This window comes from Leuciscus leuciscus (assembly GCF_965113295.1).
Source record: "Leuciscus leuciscus genome assembly, chromosome: 10".
NCBI classification, from domain to species: Eukaryota; Metazoa; Chordata; class Actinopteri; order Cypriniformes; family Leuciscidae; genus Leuciscus; species Leuciscus leuciscus.
Window position 1 is genome coordinate 12,626,584 of NC_138734.1, and position 8,461 is coordinate 12,635,044.

Here is an 8,461-nt window from a genome sequence, read left to right on the forward strand (position 1 = left end):
ATCATATTACAGAAAACTAGTTAACCCTGTTGTGAGGGTGCGTTTCTAATACAGCGGCTGTGGGAGTGATGGTATTGACATCTTTCTGTCTTCTGACTGCTGTTATCAATCCCTCACAATTTTTTTACTCTTTTTGAAAGTTGTGAAAACACTATTGTGGAGCTTCTTTTGCTATTTGAGCAAATTATAACACACAAAAAATATATTTAATGTAGTCTCTTATTCACCGCTACAGAAGTTTACCCAACTGTGACGACTTCTGCTTCTGTGAAACCCTGAAATGTGAAAAAGGTCAATTGCAACAAAACCACTCTACCTCTGGGAAAACTTTTGGCCAATCTCTTCCCCTAGATCTGGGTTTGTGGTTATGTCTTTGGTGGTGTGGAGTTTAGAGAAGTAAAGAAGTAAAAATGTTTGTCACTGTTTGTCACAGAAACACACACACACACACACACACACACACACACACACACACACACACACACACACACACACACACACACACACACACACACACACACACACACACACACACACACACACACACACACACACACACACACACAAAGGATTTACATGTTGTATGGTGAAACATATATTTTCAAAAAACATAATTATTATGATTTTTAAGCTACTTTCTACTTTTAAATGTTTTACTTTGTCCCTACCATACATGAACTACACACTCAAACACACACATATTTGCTTGCTTGCCCTTACAAATGTATTTTCCTAGTACTTGTACTGTACACGTACTATTTCAATACTTTTTGGAACTAAATTGGCTTTTTAGTTTATAAAAGTAGACTTTTAAGTGTACTTTAGTGTAACAGCAGTAAACTTTGAATACACACAACTAGTTTACACAGTTTTTCTTTATATTGCATTTTTCAGTCTACTTCTTAGTTTTAAGTAGGCATTGAAGTATACTCTCAGAAGTTTATTGAATTTTAAGATTTTTGTAAGTGTTTTAGTGTCAATCATGTCCGTTTGAGTGAATTTAACATCATACAGTTTACTATTTATATATTCATTTTGCATAAGATGAAACAATATATAAATATTTAATATAATATATAATAGTATGTGTTCAATAAAAAATATCCATAAGCCAATAACACTTATTTGATCAAATTAACAACATTTTTCAAATAAAACAAATAACACCTATCTTTCAGTCATCTGTCCTCATTTTCTTTGTGAGAAAAATAATATATACTTACAAGCCAATCGGTTTCACACAAATGTATTTTTCCAAAACTGATCTGGGACGACTGTACGTTAGTTAAACTAATCTGTTTGTTAGCATGTCAACTCAATAGTTAATATTTTTAGTCACATGTTATTTTGTTTATCAATGTGCATAATAAAACAGAACTTAGCAAACATTATTCAAAAACCTGTTAAGAATCAGGAGAGCACAGTGGCAACCTCTAACACGACCAAAGAATTGTTAAATAAATACGTCATTTTTTGCAAACATAATGGCTTAATAAGCGAATATTTGAGTTGAGTTATGCAATTTACAATTCAGTCATTTATTAGTGTATGTGGATGAACTGCAATAAAAGCACTAGAAAGAAAAAGAAAAATCCTAATAAAGTAGGCCTTATAAGAAATTATGATCTGTTCCAAACCACTTCAACTCCAATATATATATATCAAAATGTTCCTTCACTTAAAAGAGCTTAATTATCATATAGAGACGATTACATCCAATCTCAGTAATATGAAAATAGTATCACAGAGGCACAGGTGTCACCTATAGCTTGGGAATGACAGAGGGCAATCGAGAACCATCTTGATTAAAGGGACTTCAAACAATCTTATCACTTTAACCTTTGGCTGTTCTTATTTGAAAGAATAACAGAGAACCTTCTGTGGGACACTAGGGACCATGGGGTGTCTCAATTTCATTAACATACAGACCACAGCTGTTGCAAGAAGAGCAACTTAATTTACATTAAGACCAGGATAAAAGGTTTAGGATTGGGTATGTTCGGGGTGACGCCGGTGAACCCAAGGTGCTTTGTGTACCTTGCCACTGCTATGCTGTAATAAACTTCATTTTTTGACATCTTCGACGTCCACATCATTTTTTCTTACAGCCTACACATGTCAGGATAATGTTCTGGTCTGGTTAGTTTTCTTTGTGTTTCGTTTTCATTCTGCTTCCTGTTCTGAGGCCTGTTGCATGAATCTATTTCCGAATATCTATAACCGAATTTCACAAGGAGCTCAAAAGAAAATACATAAGCTTAGTCATTTAAAACGCTTTATTTTAAAGCTTGTATTTATATGTATATATTTATATTAATTTAAATGCAAAGATTATTATTATTAATTATACTTAGCTTTATGGGTTAACATTACATTAAACTGTCATGTGGTTGGTTTTGACATTGGCTGTCATGCCATTATAACTGTGTCATGAATTTAATTCTAACCCATAAAGCTAAGTAGTTTCTTAAGTTTGATAATTAATCTGGTTATGATGTATTGGTGTATGTCAAGTTGTCATGACAAAGACACTGACAGGTTATGATGTATTATGAGACCCCATTTGAGAGGTCGAAGTCTCTGTACAAGTCCCTCCCTTCGAGTGCTACATAGCCAGTTGGATTTGACGGAAAGGAGTACTCGTCTACGGACTGAGGAGTTTTTTTCCGGTACGGAGGTGGACTTGGTTTACGCATTTCTCAATTGGAATGTGTCCGGTCGGGGCTTAGAGGTGAGAAAGGGTCCCACTGAATAAACTTCAGAGGCTCCTGGGGCATAATGTGAGATGCAGCCGCATATAAATGGTTTACTCCATATGATGACCGCTTTAGCACTGACTTTATGACCAAGTTCCTAGGTGGCCGTGGCAGAGCAGCATGCTCCGTGTGTTAACAACACCTGGTATGCTGCCAAACCCTTAACAGTGTTCAGACCTTTTGTTTCTCTGGGCTAATGGCTCCTAGAACAAGTGTCTATTAAACACTAGCTTAGGGGCCATGTATAACGGGCATGCAGTAAGGAGGACTTGGGCTTACCTCACACTGCATTGGCATTTAGTTTGCTCGAGTTGTAGCAGTTTCCTTGCTTGATGCCGCTGCTCAGCAAGATGCACTGCCCAGTTCAGCGACTGTTGCTCATACGCTTCCCTCGCATATCACTACTCGCCCGCCACCTCCTCCTATGGGGTCAGAAGCTTCTGAGGTCGCTTCTTACACTTTAAAAATTCCGGTCTGCTCAATCGTGCCGCCCAGGTGGCCTCACGGCAGCTTGTTGCCGAAGAGAGTGGAGACTCCATCCCCAGGCGTTCCAGCTGTCCAGATATCTTCGGGGCTGCACAGTTACATCTGTTGCCGCTCTGATTTGTTACCTTGCTAGTTGTTTACTCCCTTAACCCTCTGGGCTTCTTCGTAAATGGGTTACACTTAGCTTCCTTTCAGTCAAAAAAGACCGAAGCCTTAAAATTTAACTTTTTTTTTCCCCCAGGAAAACCAATGAAATATATTTTTGATCAATAATATTTTTTTATTATTATTTAGAATTTTTTAAGATTTTTATGATACTTTGCATTAATTATATAACTTTTATGAGCTATTTTTTCTATTAGAATTAATATATATATATATATATATATATATATATATATATATATATATATATATATATATATATATATATATATATTATTTATTTATTTTTTCAATAAATGCAACATTTCACATCAAAATAGAGTGCAGGCCAAAAAAAAAAAAATAAAATTCAAGTGAGAAGAGCACCATCTAGTGGCTTTAAAAAATATATAAATTTGTGTAATGTCCTGTAACCGCCCATAGGTTGCCTATAGCTTTTTTATTTATTTATTTTATTAAATTTTTTTGATTCCCATTTGAAAAGAAAAAATCTAATCACATTTATTTACTCCTAACGAGTGCTGAGTAATCCCTCTGAAACCGAGTGTACCACCAGCAGGCGCCACCTAGCTGCGAAAATATTCATTACCATATTTTTCAAAAATGTTGCCTTGATTAACGAAAAGTTGATTTCATTTGAAAGCTTAGAGTCTGAACTTTACAGTGAATGTATCCACTTTGAAAAAATCTTAAGTATTGCTGAGTTATTTGCTGATAAATAGAATTTCTTTTTTTCATAATCTATAAAATAATGTACTGCAATGTGTCAAAAACATCATACAGCTCATGAAACATTCACAGATCATTGAAAATGGCACTTCATTTTTTACAGCATATTATTACAATTAAAATGAGCCCAAAATGAACAATCTATTGCTTTTATGACAAGATATTCTTCATGGAGAAAAAAATTGCCCATGAGGGGGCGTCAAAGACTGTACAAAAAGGCTATCTCTTTATTTATTTTTTTATCCAGATGCAACTAACATGTAGGGGGGCTTCACTAAAAAATAATTTTCCTCCTACCTTATTTCCTTCCTGAGTTATTCCATGACAAATAAGAAAGATATGCAAAATCATAATAAAAAGTATATATATATTTTGTCTTTTATCAGCAGTTTCTCGGCAGGACAATGTCCAAATGTAATCTAATTTATATTTTCCAAAAATTTAAAAAGTGTTATTTTAAACGATACCTACCTTTTGACTCTCCTTGCTACAGTTTTGGAGTTATGATTATATAGTTTTGATATAGTTTGGAGCAAAATTTGTTGTGTGTGTGGTGTGTGGTGGGTCATATTTGCACTCTTGATGTTTTAGAGTGTCACCTCTTCATTGCTGTGCACTTTTTTTCTGCACAGTGGATGATTTGTAGTTTGTAACACCAAAAGTTTCTCTGAGTTTTCGTATTTTTTCGTATTTCCCATTCATTTCCTATGGCGGTCATTTTTGACCGCGAGGAAGCCAAGTGTGACAATTTTTTTTACGACCCTTTAACATATGTCCATGATTTTTTTGTCTGTTGCCACCTGCACCGGGCCAGAGAAATCCAGGTTCTGTTGTGGTGGTTCAGCTATCTACCTCTGAAAGAGCTTAGATACTTTACTTCTGCGAGAGCTCCCTCTAAGAAAAGAGGCTTGCTTACGATCTGTGGCCAGTTGCATAAACTGTTAAGACTAGTCTTCCCAGGTGAAAAAGACGTAGTATTAAATGTATTAAAAATATACTTGAAATACAAATAGTATGTTTATAATACATTTGTATTACCAACATGCTTATTTGAAGTGCATTAAAAATACATTGAATTGCATTTTAATATATTTCTAAAAAGTATACTAGAAGTACATTGGTAATAAGTATATGCTTAATTATACTTTAAATAAATATGCTAAACAAACAAGGCAAGGCAAGGCAAGTTTATTTATATAGCACATTTCATACACAATGGCAATTCAAAGTGCTTTACATAGAAGAAATTAAAATAATAAAAAGAAACAAGAATAATTAAAACAGTTTAGAAAAATAAAATGAAATACAATACAGTACAGTCGGACGAACAGCAGCACAGTGCTCATTCAGTAAATACATAGCTAAACAGAAGTGTTTTGAGTCTGGATTTGAATGTGACCACTGTAGGAGCACATCTGATCTCTTCTGGAAGCTGGTTCCAGCTGCGGCTGGCATAATAGCTAAAAGCAGACTCACCATGCTTAGAGTGAACCCTTGGTATTTCTAGCTGATATGATCCTAATGATCTGAGTGATCTGTTGGGTTTATATTCAGTGAGCATATCTGCAATGTATTGAGGTCCTAGGCCATTGAATGATTTATATACCAGTAATAATACTTTGAAATCAATCCTAAATCTAACTGGGAGCCAGTGTAAAGACCTGAGGACTGGTGTGATATGTTCATATTTTCTGGTTCTGCTCAGAATCCTGGCGGCAGCGTTCTGTATGAGCTGCAACTGTCTTATGGTCTTTTTGGGAAGGCCAGTGAGGAGTCCATTACAATAATCCACCCTGCTGGTGATGAAAGCATGCACAAGTTTCTCTAAGTCTTGTCTGGAAACAAAGCATCTAATTCTTGCAATATTTTTCAGATGATAGTATGCTGATTTAGTTATTGCTTTGACATGACTACTGAAACTAAGGTCTGACTCTAGTGTCACACCAAGATTCCTGACTTGATTTTTAGTTGTTTGACCCCTAGAGAAAAGGTATGCGTTCACCTTGAGAACCTCATCTTTGTTTCCAAACGCAATAACTTCAGTTTTGTCTTTGTTTAATTGAAGAAAGTTTTGACACATCCAACTGTTGACCTCATCAATGCATTGGCACAGGGAGTCAATGGGGCTGTAATCGTTAGGCGATAGGGCTAAGTACAGCTGTGTGTCGTCTGCATAGCTGTGGTAAGCAATTTGGTTGTTTCTCATTATTTGGCTCATTGGGAGCATATACAGGTTGAACAGGAGTGGCGCAAGAATTGAGCCTTGAGGGACTCCGCATGTCATGGATGTCCACTCAGACTTATGGTCTCCTATACTCACATAATAACCTCTCCCATCTAAGTATGACCTGAACCATTTTAGGACTATCCCAGAAAGCCCCACCCAGTTTTCCAGCCTGTCAAGAAGTATGTTGTGATCGACAGTGTCAAATGCAGCACTGAGGTCGAGTACTACCAGCACTGATAATTTGCCTGAATCAGTATTTAAGCGAATATCGTTTATTATCTTTATGAGCGCTGTCTCTGTGCTGTGATGCGGTCGGAAACCAGATTGAAAATTATCAAAGTATCCATTCGAGCTTAAGAATTTGTTCAGCTGATTGAAGACAACTTTTTTCAATGATCTTGCCTATGAAAGGAAGATTTGAGATTGGTCTATAGTTGCTTAATATGGTATTATCCAGATTGTTCTTTTTCAGGAGGGGCTTGACAACTGCAGTTTTCAGGGAGTTTGGAAAACTCCCAGAGAGAAGTGAGGCATTTACCACTTCTAGAAGATCTGCTTCTAAACTGTTTAACACACTTTTGAAAAAAAGATGTGGGAAGTGTGTCAAGAGCGCATGTTGATGTTTTAAGGTGTTGTACGGTTTCTACCAAAATTTTGCCATCAATTTTTTTGAAATCAGACAAAGTTACTACTTTTTCAGGTGGTCTGATCTGTCTGACCCCAGCACAACTCAAGGATGTGCTGATCACCTTTATGATATTATTGATTTTGTCAGAGAAGAAAGAAGCAAACTCACTGCACTTGCTGTTTGAGAGCATTTCACTGGGAATCTGGCTTGGGGGGTTTGTCAGTCTCTCTACAGTAGCAAAAAGAGTGCGTGTGTTGTTTAAATTGCAGTTTATAATATTTGAGAAGAAAGTCTGTCTAGCTTTGCCTAGTTCCATATTGAAAGCATGAAGGCTGTCTTTGTAGATGTTATAATGGACTACAAGTTTTGTCTTCCGACACATGCGCTCTGCTTTTCTGCATTGTCTTTTCATATTTTGCACTGCTGTTGAGTTTCTCCAAGGTGCTTTTTGTCTGCCACTCTTCTTCCTGACTTTCACAGGAGCAATATCATCAATTGCACTTTTAACTTTTGAGTTAAAAGAATCAAGGAGAAAATCAACAGAGTCAGCAGATATGCTTGGTGTTAAGGATATAGCCTTCATAAATAGTACACTAGTGTTCTCATTTAAGCATCTCTTCTTGACAGACTCAGATCTAGCTTCAGTGGCAGGAGAGATCAATATATCAAAGAAAATACAGAAATGATCAGACAGTGCTACATCCTTAATAACAATCGATGAGATGTTTAGACCCTTACTGATAAGTACATCTAGAGTGTGTCCATGATTGTGTGTGGGTCCATGTACATGCTGAGTCAGATCAAAAGTTTTTAAAACAGTTTTGATTTCTTTTGCCATATTGTTTTCTGCATTATCTATGTGAATGTTCAAATCTCCAGCAATGGCAAAACAGTCAAACTCTGAGGTAATTGTTGATAACAGTTCTGTAAATTTCTCAGCAAAGGCTGGAGAGTATTTTGGAGGCCTGTAAATAATGATGAGTAAAATGCGTGGAGCACCTTTTAATACAATTGTGATACGTGTCATCTGACACTTTTGGCGGCGCGGTAGTGCGCAGTGGCCACTCCAGATCCTCAATGTGCTATTTTTATTACTTAGTCTATTTTCTCACGGCATTATGGATATCGCAGCGACCAGCATTTGTGTTTACCATCGCCAGACATTGCTTAAATACAAGACTCATACTATAACCAAGCTGGATGGTGATCTGCATGAGAAGCTTCGCAACCTCGGCTTGCTGCGGAGGCCAGAATTCCATCCCTCGGTGTTGCATAACGCCGGTAGCCGGGGGAAAGGACGACGTAAGCGGTGCGCGAGGAAACGGAAGCGCGGCAAGAGAGCGGGGGTCCATGCTAGGCTAAAAACAAAGCCTAGCCGGCCGGCTATCCCATCTATCTTGCTTTCGAATGTTTGTTCTTTGGACAACAAACTGGACATTATTCGGCTCCAGCAAACTTCGCAGCGGGAGT